General features: G+C 41.3%; 1 protein-coding gene and 1 pseudogene across 5 annotated transcripts in view; both read left to right on the forward strand.

Moving 5' to 3' along the window:
• LOC137240049 (plexin-A4-like) overlaps positions 1 to 5,700 on the forward strand; it is a 28,753-nt pseudogene extending 23,053 nt beyond the window's left edge.
• The window catches only part of LOC137240338 (uncharacterized), a 175,701-nt gene that overhangs the window by 89,938 nt on the left and 68,889 nt on the right, over positions 1 to 16,874 (forward strand). The window lies entirely within an intron of this gene.

Genomic DNA, 16,874 nt, shown 5'->3' on the forward strand with positions numbered 1-16,874 from the left:
ACGGTACAGAATATTTAAAATTAAAAAATAGGGAACCTATTGATCGGAAGAGTGAAATCCTGTCACTCAACCCATACATCGACAAAGATGGTATTATCAGAACAGGAGGGCGTCTAGGGGCTTCAAAAGACATGTCATACAACGAGCGGCATCCGATCATCTTGCCTTACAATTGCAGGCTGTCTCGCCTTGCAGTCATGATGATTCATCATGATTCCCTTCATGGCGAGAACCAGCTCATGCTCCGCCTTATTCGAACCCAGTATTGGATTCCGAATGTCAAGACAATGATAAGAGCCATCATCCACAATTGCAAAACCTGCATTATTCACAGGAAGCAGGCGCAGTCCCAACTTATGGGTACCCTTCCCTGCGAACGTACTACCTTTACCCGCGCGTTCACCAATACCGGGGTAGATTTCGCTGGGCCTTTCGGCATCAAAAGCTACCGCGGTAGGGGATGTCGACTGTCAAAAGGCTACGTATGCCTTTTTGTCTGTTTCTCCACTAAGGCCATTCACTTAGAAGGCACTAGTGACCTTAGTACTCCATGCTTTCTCGCAGCCTTTGCGCGTTTTATCGCGAGAAGAGGATGTCCAAAAAACATATACTCCGACAATGGTACAAACTTTGTCGGAGCGTCAAGATCTTTACGATGCGAATTTAAAGCCTTCCTGGCAGAAAGCCGAGACAAAACAGTCTCAAAGTACAGCCATCAAGCATTAAGCTGGCATTTAATTCCCGCCGCTGCTCCACATGTGGGCGGCTTGTGGGAGGCGGGAGTGAAGAGCTTCAAAAGCCACTTCAAAAAGATCGCGTCTCCCCATAAGTACACCATGAAGGAGTTCCAAACCCTTTTGTGCAGGATTGAGGCGTGCCTCAACTCGCGCCCACTCAGTCCAGGGTCGAATGACCCAACGGATCTGGAACCACTAACCCCAGGACATTTCCTAACCGGCAGCCACCTGCTGGATCCACCAGAACCAGATGCCAGTGAGAGCTCTGCCTCGATGATCAATCGATGGCAGAAACTCAAAGCCCTCCATCACACCTTCTGCAAACGATGGAAGGTGGAATATATATCCGAACTTCAAAAACGAGTGAAGTGGAAGCATCCCAAAGAAAATATAAAAGTGGGAGATCTCGCTGTCCTCAAAGAGGAAAACTTATCTCCCCACGAGTGGAGGCTAGGTAGAGTCGTCAACGTACACCCCGGCGAAGATAACCGAGTTCGCGTAGTCGACCTCATAACAGAGAAGGGTCAAGTCAGACGACCTTTGGTCAAACTGATCCTTCTTCCAACGGAGGAGATGGATTGCGAGAGGGCCAATAGCTCCTCATAACAATCCCTCCGTTCCTCTCCCTCACTCCCTTCCGAACTCCACCTTCCTATCGAGACCCAAAAACAAACCCTAATTAACTCGCTTACCCAGAGCGAGGGCACCAGAAAACATCCCACAATCGACTCGCTCCCCCGAACGAGGACACCATACCACTCACTCGTTATCCCATAACGAGGATACCAGAACAGCCCTAACGCAGATCCGCTATCTGCCACAGAACATAAAGGCCTTCGGCCTATGTTATTTACAATTTTCAAAACAAACCCAAATTCACTCGCTATCCCATAACGAGGACAACAGAAAATCCTAACGCAGAAGGGCGAACCGCTCTGCCACAGAAATCAGCTGCACTCGTTGCCGCGCAACGAGGCACATCGCAAGCCTACCGCGGATAAGAAAACTCATCTGCCCCAGATATTAGCAGGGTTAAATTCCTTATGCTTTTAGATTAAATAATTTGCAAATAAAAAGCAACTACTTATGTCGTTGATGAAAAGAACAAACAAGAACAGACCCTCTAGAACGCTCATCATCTTAATAGTAGTCAAAGATAGTCAGCCACGATTCAGAAAGCTGAATGGAAAATGATTGAAGAGTTTCAATCACCTAAAGTAACCACATTAGATGCGAAGAGGATTCCGCCAGGGTGATTGGAAAGCTTTATATATTCAGTTTTTTGAACATTACGAGGAGTCATATCTGACTAGCCTTGTTGCTTAAATTATATGATAACTCATTATTTGGTCAGAAAGAGTAACCCACTGGGTATTGGTACAAGGCGAAATTCAGAATTTAATCACCTACTTGCTGAGGGTAGGTAGAAGATGAAGAGCGTGAACGTATACAAATGCGAACGTAGATGATTATTCATCTACAATTACGTGTGAAGTAGAAGAACAGTGCAACAAAAATAACGAAGGAAAAACTGATTGGCTAAATCGTATGGAAACGTGCCCTAATCCTGAAATTCATTCGTTTTATCCGCAAACTGGTCCATGGGAAGGTGGTACAAATATCACAATACGTGGAATAAATTTAGGTAAAATTGTCACCGATATTTATTCGGGAATACGAATTGCTGGTATAAGTGCTATGCCGTTTCAACAGTATTATATTCATACAAAGGAAATTGTGTGAACGTGGACAGCCCCGGTGTTCAATTGTACCGTAACGGACGCATCGTTGTTCAAATAGGAGATTACAGGGGTGAATCGAAAGAAGAATATGAATTCGTGGAACCAAAAATTACAAATTTCACGCCGCAATATGGCCCTGTTTCTGGGGGTACTCATTTTCGTCATCATCATATTGAAAAACCTGATAGCGTTTGGGTGCTGTATAGGAGTTAATTCTAATACTAGCATCATTGTAAACATCACCAGAGGAATTAGTAAGTGGTTCATCGAGCGAAGGTGGTCGAAAAGCCATTGACTTGCGACGCGTGCGTTGCGCAATACAAGTTGTAATGTTATGTATATCATGGGGTTGTGTTTGCGTTGTTGAAATCCTTGTACGGGTTGCCTTCACATGCTTCCTCGAGTCAGCTGTGTCTACAAGACCTTCATCACCACTATAGTCACTATCGGTAACAATACACCTAAATTTCACAGTTTTACTGCAGTTCATTTTGTGTTTATGACCTCATTAATATTACAATTTAGTGTGTTAGTTTCTCCTACAATTTCACTTCTTTCTGCTTTATTTACATGTAGTTTAGCTGTTTCACTTTTGTACGAGTTATGAGGTATTATAACTTCGTCATCTTCGTCAGCCTGACGCCGTCGTAGTATGTTATCTTTAACAGGAGAAACATCGCCATTTTCTTGAGTATTTTTATTTATCTCAACCTCGCTATCACCGTCGCATACATCAATATCTAAGTTTTCAGTATCCTGTACAATTTGAGAACATTCATTGTCTTGACTGTCATTTTGTTGTTGTGAGCTTAAACTTTCTCGCCCACTATCTGCGTTAGAAAGTATTTGTTTACAATTTTCACAATCAAATGTATTGCTCTGGTCGCGCACACAACTGCGATGTACAGCCACTGATCCACATGTTGTACAATAAACTAAGCGATTTGGTGTAGTTGCTGTTCCCGTCCACGTTTGTTATGGCAAATCTCTGCGCTACATACTCTGGGTCTTTCTAGCAATTCTGCAAACGCATTGGGCACCAACTCCCATTCAGCGTCTTTGTCGTATACGAAAATACCCCAGTACGACATATGCGCTTTGAACTTCTCACAGTCATTACAGAGCGGACATTTGAAGAAATACCCAGAACTTTTGGCGAATTTTTGCAGACAATACTTGTGAAACCAACAATTTTTACAGCATGGGGCACGTATAATATTTACAGCTCTAAAACGTTTTACTTTCAGCGAAAAGCTCTCATAACAAATATAACAATTTTCTGTGGGTTTTGGAGGTGTAGGTACTTTTCGTACATGTCGATCACAAAATGACCGAAATGTATATAGAAATTGATTCATAGCACCATTATCAATGCCACATATCATATGAAAGTTTCGATAGCAACGCACTTTGCAGCAGACAATATTCGCACGCATATTACCACAGTAGATGCATTGAATTGTTGCAACGCGTTTACGTTCTGCTGCAATATCACTAGGCAGAAACCCAAGTATTCCCTCATTATCCTTACCACTTTGTTTAAGCCAGAGGATAAATACAAACAATGCGTATGAACTCCCTTCCCACTTTTCTTAAGGAATTCTCCATATAACACACTACTTTGCCGGGCTGAGCCGCACAGTTCGCTCTTCATTTTTAGTGCATTCAATTTTTTTATTATTCGAATTGTGCAAAATATTTATTAAAGTGGCTAGCAAAAGGTTCTTCGGCTAATTGGAAAGTATTTAAATGCAGAATCGAGTATTTAAATGCAGGCGAGAATACAAGTTTTTGTCAACGGTCATTTGCCCTGCGAGATATTAAGCTTCGATGTTACACAAGCAGTATGTCGTACAGCTCCTTCACCAGGTATCGTTGAAGGGCGACTGAAAATGTTATTTGACAATGGGCAACGTGAATTCAGCGAATACAAGTTTAAATACGTTCTTGCTCCCCTAATTGAGCAGGTCTTTTCGGGCCCTAGAGGACAATTAAAAGTTCCCCGAGGCATACCCGCTGGCGGAATTGAAATTTCAGTGACAGGAACTCAATTCAACGATATTCAGAGCCCTAAAATGTACGTTTGCCATAAAAATAATATATATTATAGTCAGTGCAAGGTTGAGTCAGCTACAGGTCCAGGCCATAAAAATAATATATATTATAGTCAGTGCAAGGTTGAGTCAGCTACAGATATGATATGCTACTCACCTGTAATTAACACCGATAACGACGTTCTTGATGCTGAAAATCCAGGGCTTCTTAAACATGGATTCTTAATGGATAATGTTTTGCAAGTTCAAAATCTCTCTAGTAAACATAAAAATAATTTCGAGCTTTATCCCAATCCAATATATTTTAATTTCGAAGAACATATAAAGTATTATAAAAGTGAGCATTTCACGATTAATGGACGCAATTTGGATCGTTCCTGCAAAGAAACTGATGTAGTAGTACGTATTGGTAAAGGCCTTTGCAATATAACTTCATTATCACTTCAACAATCGACTTGTCGCCCGCCACTAGAGTCAGCCACTGAATCCCACAATGAATCAGGACCAGAAGTCATTGTCCATATTGGTCAGTCTTTGGAATATCGGATAGGAATCCTTAGCTATGCATCCCCAAATATGATGCATGACTTAAGTAAGAATCTTCTATTATTCATCGGTGGTAGTTATAGTCATGATTTTTGTTGCACTTCTGGCTGCGTATAAAAAAAAACAAAAAATACATCAGAATCGATTCGCGTTTTACGAAATATGCAAAAACAAATGGCTATATTAGAACTTAAGAGTCGCGGCAGAATGCAAGAAAGCATTTGCTGAACTTCAAACTGACATGACTGACTTAACTGGGGATCTAACATCTGGTGGAATACCATTTTTAGACGTTCGTACATGTGCCATGAAAATTCTTTTTCCAAATAACGAGGACCACATCGTATTGCAATGGGAGCGGCCCGAACTATTACGTAAAGAGAAAGGTCTACGCCTGTTGGGGCAACTTATTATGAATAAAACTTTTTTTTACTGCTATTCATACGAACATTGGAATCCAATCGCTATTTTTCTATGCGTGAGCGAGTCAATGTAGCTTCCCTGATTATGGTCACACTGCAATCAAAATAAGAATATTGTACTGATATACTTAAGACTTTGCTTGGTGATTTCATTGAAAAATGTATAGAGGGCAAAAGTCATCCAATGCGTTTGGCATGAGATGCTCCACCAAAAGGATTAGCCTTCCATCGTGTTCCCAAATGCGCCTTTTTGTAATCCTTATCAGCCCAACGCTGATCGTGGCGATGATTCACATGCTTCCTGGCTGTGCGAAGACCTCTTGGCTTGCCCATAATGTCTAAACTAGCAATGTTAATTTTTTATGCGTTATTACTCCAGGCCACGTCGTAGTAAAAAATGAAATGAAAGAACGGAAAATCACTGTATACATTTCCCGTTGTTTCAATTCATAGGAATTTTACATTCTATACACGGGTATGTATGAATGTGCGTTTTTTTTTTTTTTGCCTTTGCCGTTGGTATGCTGGTACCAGTGAGTGGAATTCTAAAATGGAAATAGTAGTAGTTGGTAGTTTTTACCAAGAAAACAAAAGCTACAGTTCATATTTGTACCAAACAATTAATAATGTCTTGTAAAACAAATAACGCGCATTTCATGGAAATGACACTTTAAAACACGTAAACAAGACAAAATTACATGTACATTTGTATATACCTACATAGTTTATGCCTATACGGTACTCACTTTTTTCCTGTATCATGAGTGTGAGATACTGAAAAACATGCACCAAAACGTCGAATCACAACAACAATATTCCAAAATACCAAACATACTGCCAAAAAATAACCGATTTCGGCATGTTATCGTTTACGTAAAACTTTTTTGTTTTCCTTCAAATTATTCAAAAAAAAAAAAAAACGCTATTTGTCTCATCAAAAAATTTATTCCCTGTTAAGTTGTCCACAAATTTTTCAAAATTGACTGATTTGGTCAGTATCACCTCCTCACGTTAGTTGGGTCGGCTCGGCAATTCAATACTTTAAAATGTCGCAGTATACGTTTTCAGTGCGAAAATACCGAAATATTGGTAGAATCTAAGTTTTGGTGGCAGAAGTCGTAAAAGTAGTAGAAAATGAAAAATGGGTCAAAAAGGTTGGTCAATCTACCAATGCGGTAAAGTCCGTGCACTGACTGCCCATATACTTTTACCAACGGATGTACATATATATGCTGAGTTTTAAATGCACATTATATTAGGGATGCATAAAAAGATGCAAACGGGTACCCAAAAACCCGTTTCCGGAAAAATCGGTACCGGAGCAAAATACCCTTCGGGAACCGTGCCATTTGATAAAGGCCGTCAATTTAACAGGACTACAAGCCTACTTGGGGGAAGGTTGAACAAATAAGCGGAGAGCAATACAAACAAATAAAAAATTATACATTTGATAAATCTCCCCCCTCTTCCAAAACGAAGATTTTTTTTATTTTTTCCTTTATATAGTATAAAATTTCGCGTTCCAAACATTTTTTTTGTGGCGGGCAGGAAAATTGTTGGTTCTTAGCACCAACAACACAAATAACAGCGACTCAAAAGAACCCACGCTATACACTTTCTTCCCGGTTCGGTACCAGAATGTGTGAACCGAAAATCGTAAATGCTAATTTTTCTGCAGCACTAGTGTGCCCGTGGCTAACTAAAACGCTACCGGGTGACATAAACTAAACAAAATAAGGCACTAAAGACCCAGGCACATAACGTGCAGGGAAAGAGGCCATGCACATAATATGCGCCAAATATTTTTTTTCCAGCAACAGATGATTTTCCCCCTACACACGCGCCAATAAAATTTCCTAACCTCGATAATCAAATTAGGGTCTACTCGCCACCGAACGCGTGACACAGGCATTATAAGTAAATGAGTTTCTTTTTGTTTTCTTTCACACTCTGCATAGAATGACTCGCTACGCATCGTTGCGCCAAAGAACCGAGCGCCAGGCCAGTCGCTACCCCAAGCCGTGCTCTCTATGTGACGCTCAACACCCCATTCGCTCGTGTACTGTCTACCGGGCGAAGACCCCTCTGCAGCGGTTGCGCGAGATCATACGCCTTAAATATTGCCAAAATTGTTTGTCGATGGTACATCGCGCTAAGAATTGTCCCAGCGACGGCAGGTGTCGACGATGTGGTCGGCCACACCACACCACACTACATTTACCGATGGAAGATCTTCCACGACAACTAGAGCCCTATAAAAGTTGGGCACAGCAAGTGGAAGAGGAAGAGCGCGAAATGATACGGGCATCCAGAGAGAGTAGGTCCCACCACGCAGGAGAAGAAACGGATGAAGTGCTATCCATTCACGCTTCAGAGTCAGCTTTTTATCGCGACGCACCAGAAAATCACCAGTCGGAAGCAACCACAAAGTCGCCACAACCGTACATCGGGGGATCGGACCCACGGCCGTTCCGACCCCTGTTAGCCCATGAGAAACGAAACCAGAGGGGCGCGGAATCACGGCCTTTCTGCTCCTCAAATAAACGTCAGAATCATCCCATCCGCCATGATCGCAGACTGGCTACTCGGCCACGCCAGCTGCACCGCACGACGGACTCCTCCCACAACGACGGCAACCACGAGCGTAGACTGGCCCCACGGCCGCGCCAGCTACCTATCTATTCGGCATTTCGTAACGGTATTCCGATAATTAATACTACCTTGGGCCCAACTCTGCGACCGATGGCAAGTCTTGCGCCGACTGCGATCGTGAAGGTGGAAGCCGGGGGCGATTGCATCTCATTTGAGCGCTTATTGACGCATGTTCCCCTTGCACAACGATCGACCACAGGCTGACGCAAGATTTAGCGCTTCCGACCACCCACGCTGCCGAAGAGGTCGGCTGTTTTGTGCGTCTCCGCGGGAAACATGGAAACAGCAGGACGGTGACGACCCATGCGGTATGCATACGCGACTTTCAGCGTGTCAACCCTTCACTTAGTGTCGACGCCAGCATTGCGACTCCCTACGAGCATGTCCGCCTGGCTGATCCACACTTTTATGCTTCTACACCTATCCGTCTTGTTCTCGGCGGCGATGTCTATGCCGAGGTGATAACACCGGGAGTTTTACCACCATCTTTCGGAGCGCTGCTCGCGCAAAGTACGATCTTCGGGTGGGTACTTTCGGGGACCCACCCGATCTAGTATGCCTTAGGAGTTATTTATTTTTTTTACTTTTTTATTTTATTTAAGATTGTGCACTTAAATAGTACGTTTGTTCGAAATAAATGGAGTCTTTCTTTAAACGGCAAGAAATATGAACATGTATATCTTTTTACTTTTTTTGCAATCCCTAGCTCTAGGCAAACATGGCTCAGGCCTCTAACCATGACGGGAAAGTGGCGAATGGCCGAGGCATGCGCAACCAAGCTCGCACACTACGCAACTCACCGTGCGTGCTGCCAAGACGGCGGACTCGCCGTCGTTAGGTTAAGTTAGTTATAATTTTTAAGTAGCTTTGTTTGTGTAAATATGTGTATCCTAAAAAACAATCTCGAAGCGCCTACAGTTCTGAAGTTCAATATGGGTCTGAAATACGTGAAAAATATCAGCCTCAAAAATGCTACCACCTAAGAGTACTTTATTACTCCAATTTGATCAAATTATGAACAAACGAAAAATACAAAAATCGGTAAACTATGCAGCTCCGGAATAAAAACTCAGAAATTTTTCTGCGACAATTTATTTTAAATAAATAATTAACTTAACTAATACTTATTTCATTTCTATCTTATCCTCATGGGAGTTTTATCACCTATGTTTTTCGCTTCGGATATGTGTCAAAAATTGTTCCTAAAAGCCCCGAAGTAGAGTCATGAGAACTCAAACTTAGTAGTATTTGAAGCCAATAAGGTTCATATATGATATCGGAAGGAGGCCTGTATAAGACTTATGTAAGAAGCAAAATATGAACCTGCTAGAAGTCATATAGCATTCGCTTTAGGCTCCTAAATGAGTTCATAACGAGTGCAAACGATCCAAAATTTGGACTCCTTTCAGACTAATTGTTGACTCCGAGTGTTTGCTGTGTTGTTTGTTTAAAATCAAAACGAAATTTTTTTAATTTCAAATGACGTATAAATTGAATTGCTGAATTGTAATTCCAAGCAGCCTCATTCAAATGATTTTTAAATACCCAAACAAAAATACAAAAAAGGAATATTCCGGGCATTTTCCTAGTATTTACCCATAAAAATGGTATATACCCGGTACGATCCCAACTCTAGTTATTCAACCCATGTCTTTATACTTGGTGTAATTTAAAATATTTCATGCTTTTATTTAGCATTGAAGAAAAAGTATAATAAATTTTGGAAAGCGATGAAGCAGAACAAACTACCCAGCATTTTTCTTTTGCATTTTACCGGCTTTTGGAATCGTTCGTTCAGTACAAAGAAAGTGGTTTCTCAAAATGCCAGAATTTGTTTGGTTTATTTTATAATACATATTTCAAACATAGAAACAAAAATGTACTCATTTGCATCTGCTCTTATGAAAAAGCATTCTGGTACTGCTTTCCAAACACTATAATATTGTGATGAATTATACCATCTCTAAGCTGTTACTAAGTAAATAATCACGTAACCACAGAAAAAACACTGAAGCGAGCCACACATGTACATGTACATGCATACAAGGCAACGAAGAGATATAGAGATATTACGCACACACACTTGTGGTCATCAGCCGAAGTAGTGCTCATACATACACACGCATATGAGAAACGCATAAACTACAAATATACATGCATATCGCTGCCAACCAAGCAAGTGATTCTAGAAGGCGAAACGTCTAGAGCTTTGGAGAAATATGCTGACGAGGCAACAGAGAGTATAAAAGCAGCGCATGCCGAAGAATGACTAATCAGTTTGATTTAAGCACGCTATCAGTTGCGAAGTGAAGTTTAATTGTGAAGTATAATAAAGACCATTTTGCAATACCGAATATTGGAGTGATTTATTCAACAGTTTAGCGATTCGAACGTAAGAAGAAGGTTGCAAATAAGCGGAACTTCGCTAAATTCGTTACAATTCGTGTCAGAAGAGGAATTGTTGAATAAATTCCAGAGGACAACAAGGACATGCCCAAGTTAATCCAGCAGCTTATAAAGGAATTGGAGGACTGTGGGTTGAATACAACCGGCAATACATCCGAACTACAAAAACGACTACGAGAGGCAATGGAATCCGAAGGAATTAACACGGAAGAGTATGTCTTTCATGTTGATGGCGATGAGATAACAAAAGTGGAGGAGAGAAACGAAACACCGCAGACAATGGCGAATAGATACTTGAACATGATATTGGCTGCAATATCGTCACAAATGTCCGAAATGTCATCTTAAATATCCACAAACATGTCATCGCAGATGGAAGAACAGAATACATATATGGCAACTCAACTGGAATCGCAGGAGACTCGTATAACATCCAAGATTGAAGCACAAGAGGCACGAATATCCGAAATGTCTGCACAAATTTCAACACAGATAGATCTGTGCACAACTGGAAGAACAAGAAGGGCGTATTTCCTCGAAGTTAGAGGCGCAGGATACATAAATTTTACAACTCCAGGACAAATTTGATGCCGAGATTGAAACATTGAGAGGTCGTATACAGGAGTTGCACCTAATCCGCCCAGCAATTTCAGCGAGTAATCCAAAGGTAACATCACCATCCTCTGACGGTTCTGTTCCTTTCCAGGTGTTTAAGCTTCAGTTTGAGAAGACCGCAGCAGTGAACAACTCGAATGAGGATGATAAAGTCGCTACACTGTTCGTGGCATTGAATGGGCCTACAGCTGAAATATTACAGACTATTCCAGAGTACGAACGGAGCAGTTACGAAGCATTGTTGGCGCTGTCGAAAGACCTTACGGAAGCGGTCATGGGAAACAGATATATCAAATACAATTGCAAAACCGTTAACAAAAAGCTAATGAAACTTTGCAAGAGTTTGCTTCGGATGTTGAAAGGTTGGCTCATTTGGCAAATGCGGACGCACCCGTGGAATACACCGAGAGGGTAAAAATCCAGAGTTTTATTAATGGCATACGGGACGTGATAACGAAGCGAGCTACATACGCGAACCCAAATCAAACATTTGCTGAAACGGTGTCCGATGCATAGACTCAGGAAACGGCGTCACTATTGAGTAAACCAGCATACAAAGCTCATCTTGTGGAAGTAGAAAGGCCAGAGTGGGTAGACACAATTTTGGAAGCACTGAAGGGATCACAACAGAAAAATGCTGGAGTTATAAAATGTTTCAAGTGCGGCAACCCAGGTCACATTGCACGTCATTGCAGCACCGGTCCTAATAGTTCCAACAATGTGGGTGGCCGTAAACGCAGAATTGAAGGAGATGAGAAAATCTCCAAATCTACTCAATCGGTAAACTAAAGCGAGTCAGCCGCAAGGGGCGACAGCTGGCTACCGCAATTGAATGCCCCATAATCTCTATTTCGCAAATTGGAAGAAGATCAAGCAATCTTGCTGGCGGAGGACATGTGGATGGAAAGGAACGTTTACTGACTGTAGATACGGGTGCATATCATTCCATAATTCGGTCAGATTTAGTCAACAAGATGATAAGACCATTGCTTGGAGCAAGATTACGTACAGCCACGGGATAGGACGCTCAGGTAATTGGAGAAGTAGCATGTGAAGTAGCAATTGGGAACGTCACGGTGCTACATAATTTTATAGTGGCAGAGATTGTTGATGAAATCATAATTGGAGTGGAATTATTAATCGACCAAGGCATGATCGACATGCAAAGCAAGACGATGCGATATAAGAACATGCATTAGCCATTTAATTTCGGCTACAAGTAAACGGGTGGTGTTGGAGGAGAATCAGCTAATGCCACCATAATCGGAGGATTTCATCTGGGCAAAGATTGATGGAGATTGTGGGAAAAACAAAAGGTGGGTTGTCGAAGCAGCAAACATATCAAGACCGGACGTACTTATAGGAAAAACCCTGGCTATGACAAAACAAGATGGACATATTCCGGTAAGAGTACTCACGGAGTTCAATCGGGAAGATGCCAAGAGGCTGAAGTAGTTATTAACTGTGAACAGCTCTAGGAACACGTTTCAACTAGTAATACTGATGTTTCAAATGACATCACGGCACAGACGGAGGGGCTAGAGGTAGATTATCAGAGAAAGGCAAAACAACTGCTCCTAAATTATGCGAACATATTTGACCAAGATGGCTCCAAACCAGGCCGTATCAACGTTGTGAAACATCAAATTGACACTGGAGATGCGAGGCCGATCCGTCAAGTTCCACGTAGTGTTCCACTGGCGAAGGGGGAAGTTGTGAATACCAGCTAGTCCATGGAGCTCACCGGTAGTAATTGTAAAGACGAAGGATGTAAACATGGGGGTTTGCGTGTACTACCGTAAGTTGAACGACGTCACGAAAAAGGATAGCTACCCATTGCCAAAAATTGACGACACTTTGGATTCGCTATCTGGTACGAAATGGTTTACCACACTGGACTTAAAAAGTGGCTACTGGCAAGTGGAAATGAAGGAGGAAGACAAGTAGAAAACAGCCTTCAGTGTCGGAGATGGTCTTTGGCAATTTACAGTAATGCCCTTCAGAATATGTAATGCACCAGCTACTTTTGAGAGACTCATGGATCAGGTACTGAAAGGACTACATTGGAAAATAAGCTTAGTGTACCTAGACGACATCATCGTATTGGGAAGGAACTTTGAAGAACATCTTAAGAGCTGAGAGGGAGTTTCCAGAGAAAAGCTGGCGCTGGTCTGAAACTAAGTCCCAAAAAGTGTTCGCTGTTTAAAAAGGAAGTAAGTTATTTGGGTAACAAGGTAACGACAGAGGGCATCTGCATTGCGAGTGAAAAGATAGAGGCTGTAAAGGATTGGCCAAGACCACAGAACCTGCATGAATTGAGAAGTTTCCTTGGGCAGTGCACATATTACCGCCGATTTATACCAAACTTTTCCAGCGTAGCCAATAGCCTCCATGAGTTTACAAGAAAAAATAAAGCTTTTGTATGGAAGAAGGAGCAAGAAGTGGCTTTCCAAACATTGAAAGAGTGTTTGTGCACTGCCCAGTGTTGGCATATCCGATTCCAGGAGCAACATTTATTCTAGATACAGATGCGAGTGGATATGCTATAGGAGGCGTTTTATCACAACTGGTTGATGGACAGGAGAAGATAGTTGCATATTACCTACAGCCGATCAATTGGAAAAGCAGAGAGGAACTATTGCGTTACATGGAGATAGCTGTGAAATGGCTCCTGTAGTTCCGTAATCCAGAAGGACAATTGGCACGGTGGATCGAGCGACTACAAAGCTATGACTTTTCCATTGAGCATCGAAAAGGTAGTACCCATGGAAATGCTGATGCAATGTCACAAAGACCATGTAGTTTTGAATGCAAACACTGTTCAAAAGCTGAGGCAAAGAAGACATTATAGATGTCCAGCTAATGACTATAACTTGCACGGATGAATGGAACAAGGAAGAACTAAGGAAGTGTCAGCTGGAAGGTACAGATCTGTCACATGTTATGCAAGGGCTCGAGCGAAACGAAAGACCAAATAGGGAGGAGATGTCAGTAGTGAGTCCTATTGCGAAGTCATATTGGGCATAGTGGAACAGTTTAGAATTGATATCCGGTTGCTTGCATCGAGTGTGGGAGAGTGAAGATGGTCAATGTAAGAGGAAACTGATAGTTGTTCCCAGGAAAAGGATTCCTGACGTTCTCAACGAGCTACATAATGGTCCAAGTGGAGGTCATCTCGGAATCACGAAGACAGTCAAGAAAATTAAGCAGAGATTCTATTGGGCTGGTTGCCGTCAGTCGGCCACTGAGTGGATTATGAACTGCGAGGCTTGCAGCAGAGCGAAAGACCCCAAAACACGAAGTCATGACCAGATGAAGCAATATAACTCAGGTGCGCCATTTGAAAGGATCGCCATAGATGTCGCAGGTCCATTTCCTACTAACAACTGCGGAAACAAATATGTACTGGTGGGTATGGATTATTTAAGCCAATGGCCAGAGGTATACCCAATTCCAAATCAAGAAGCGGAAACAGTAGCAGAAGTGTTCATAAAAGATTTTGGTTGCGAGGTATGGTGTACCAATGGAGTTACATTCTGACCAAGGGAGAAATTTTAAATCAGCTGTGTTCCAAGAAATATGTAAAACATTGGGCATTCGAAAAACATGGACAACATGACGTGACACGTGACAAGATGAAAGCCAGATATGATAAAGCAATTAATTCGAAAGGTTTTCGGGAAGGAGATTTGGTGCTGCTATACAACCCACAACGAAAAAAAGGTTTGTCACCGAAATTGCAGTGTAATTGGGAAGGCCCATACAAAGTTATAAAACGAATCAGCGATGTAGGTTATCGCATACAAACCATTGGCAACCCACGAAACAAAATGAGAGTGGTTCATTTGGAAAGGCTGGCAGCGTGTAGAGCAGAAAATGTGTCTGAATGGGACGATTAGACTTAGGTGGAGGACAGTGTGACGAATATTACCATCTCTAAGCGGTTTCTAAGTAAATAATGAAGCAACAACATAAAAAAACATTGAAGCGAGCCGCACATGTACATGTACATACATACAAGGCAACGAAGAGATATAGAGATATTACGCACACACACTTGTGGTCATCAGCCGAAGTAGTGCTCACACATACACAGGCATATGACTATGAGAAACGCTAAACTAAAAATATACATGTATATCGCTGACAACTAAGCAAGAGATTCTAGAAGGTGAAACGTCTAGACCTTTGGAGAAATATGCTGACGAAGCAACAGAGATTATAAAAGCAGCGCAAGCTGAGGAATAACTAATCAGTTTCATTTAAACACGTTATAAGTTACGAAGTGAAGTTTAATTGTGAAGCATAATTGTACTACTCCCAAAGTAGTCTAATAAAGACCATTTTGCAATACCGAATATTGCAGTGATTTATTCAACAGTTTAGCGATTCGAGCGTTAGCAGAAGGTTGCAAATAAGCGGAATTTTTCTAAATTCATTACAATATCAATTCAGTGCGCTGCTTATGCTTCCCGATTATTGTGAATATGTATTTGAATTGTTCAATAGTTCTATCAGATCGTTTGTTATAACAAAGACATGGCCATCGTGTACAAAAAAGTGTGATATCTTATCCGTGAACTGCCTGAGAGAATGTCCAAGATGGCTACTTTTAGCGTTTGGGCAGCGTTTTGACAGGATGTTCAATATGGCGGGCATACGGCCGGCTATTTTCAGCGGGTCATAGAAAGAGAAACAGGATGAAGCCAAGATAGTAACATACCAAGTTTCATCAAGATACCTCAAAATTTACTCAAGTTATCGTGTTAACGGACGGATGGACGGACGGACGGACATGGCTCAATCAAATTTTTTTTCGATCCTGATTATTTTGATATATGGAAGTCTATATCTATCTCGATTCCTTTATATATGTACAACCAACCGTTATCCAATCAAACTTAATATACTCTGTGAGCTCTGCTCAACTGAGTATAAAAAGATCCCAAACGGTCAATTTTTGAAAAAGGTATAGCAGAAAAGGTATAGAAGAAAAACTTTCAGCCAATTCTAAAGGGGTCGCGTTCGAAATTGGTCGAAATGGGATGGAATACCCCATATAAATATGGTTCTATTCTGAACTAATTTTCGTTTAAAAGAAGCAAAAAGGATATAGAAACTAACACCGATGAACTTGAGTGGGTAATAATGCAGTTTTCCTTCAGATATGAGGATTTCCCTACTGTTTATTTTAAAATAAAGATATAACAAAAGAATAAACATAAACACACAAGTGCCATTGTACTAAAAAGCGTTATTACAAAAAAAAGAGTTGAGTTATTAATGAAATTTTCCAACTTTTACTAGAAATAGCTTATTACGGTGACACGCCCATTTTTATACCTTTCATGAACATGAAATAGTATATTAACTTTGGTCCGATGTTTGTAACGTTGACAAATATAGAAGATAGACTTACCATTAAGTATACCGAATTGATCAGGGCGACGAACTGAGTTGATATAGCTATGTCCGTCTGTCCGTCTGTCTATTTGAACGCAAACTAGTCCCTCAAATTTTGAAATATCTCAATGAAATTTGGCACAAGGATGAATTTTTGTCTTATATTAGACATTTGTCGGATCCAGTAGGATCGGACCACTATAACATATATCTCCCATACAACCGATCGGTCAGATAAGACGATTTTGGTCATTCCTGCCGCAATTTAAGTATATACGTGAAAATCGGCGATATATA

This window comes from Eurosta solidaginis, chromosome 2, assembly GCF_040869045.1.
Source record: "Eurosta solidaginis isolate ZX-2024a chromosome 2, ASM4086904v1, whole genome shotgun sequence".
Taxonomy (NCBI): Eukaryota; Metazoa; Arthropoda; class Insecta; order Diptera; family Tephritidae; genus Eurosta; species Eurosta solidaginis.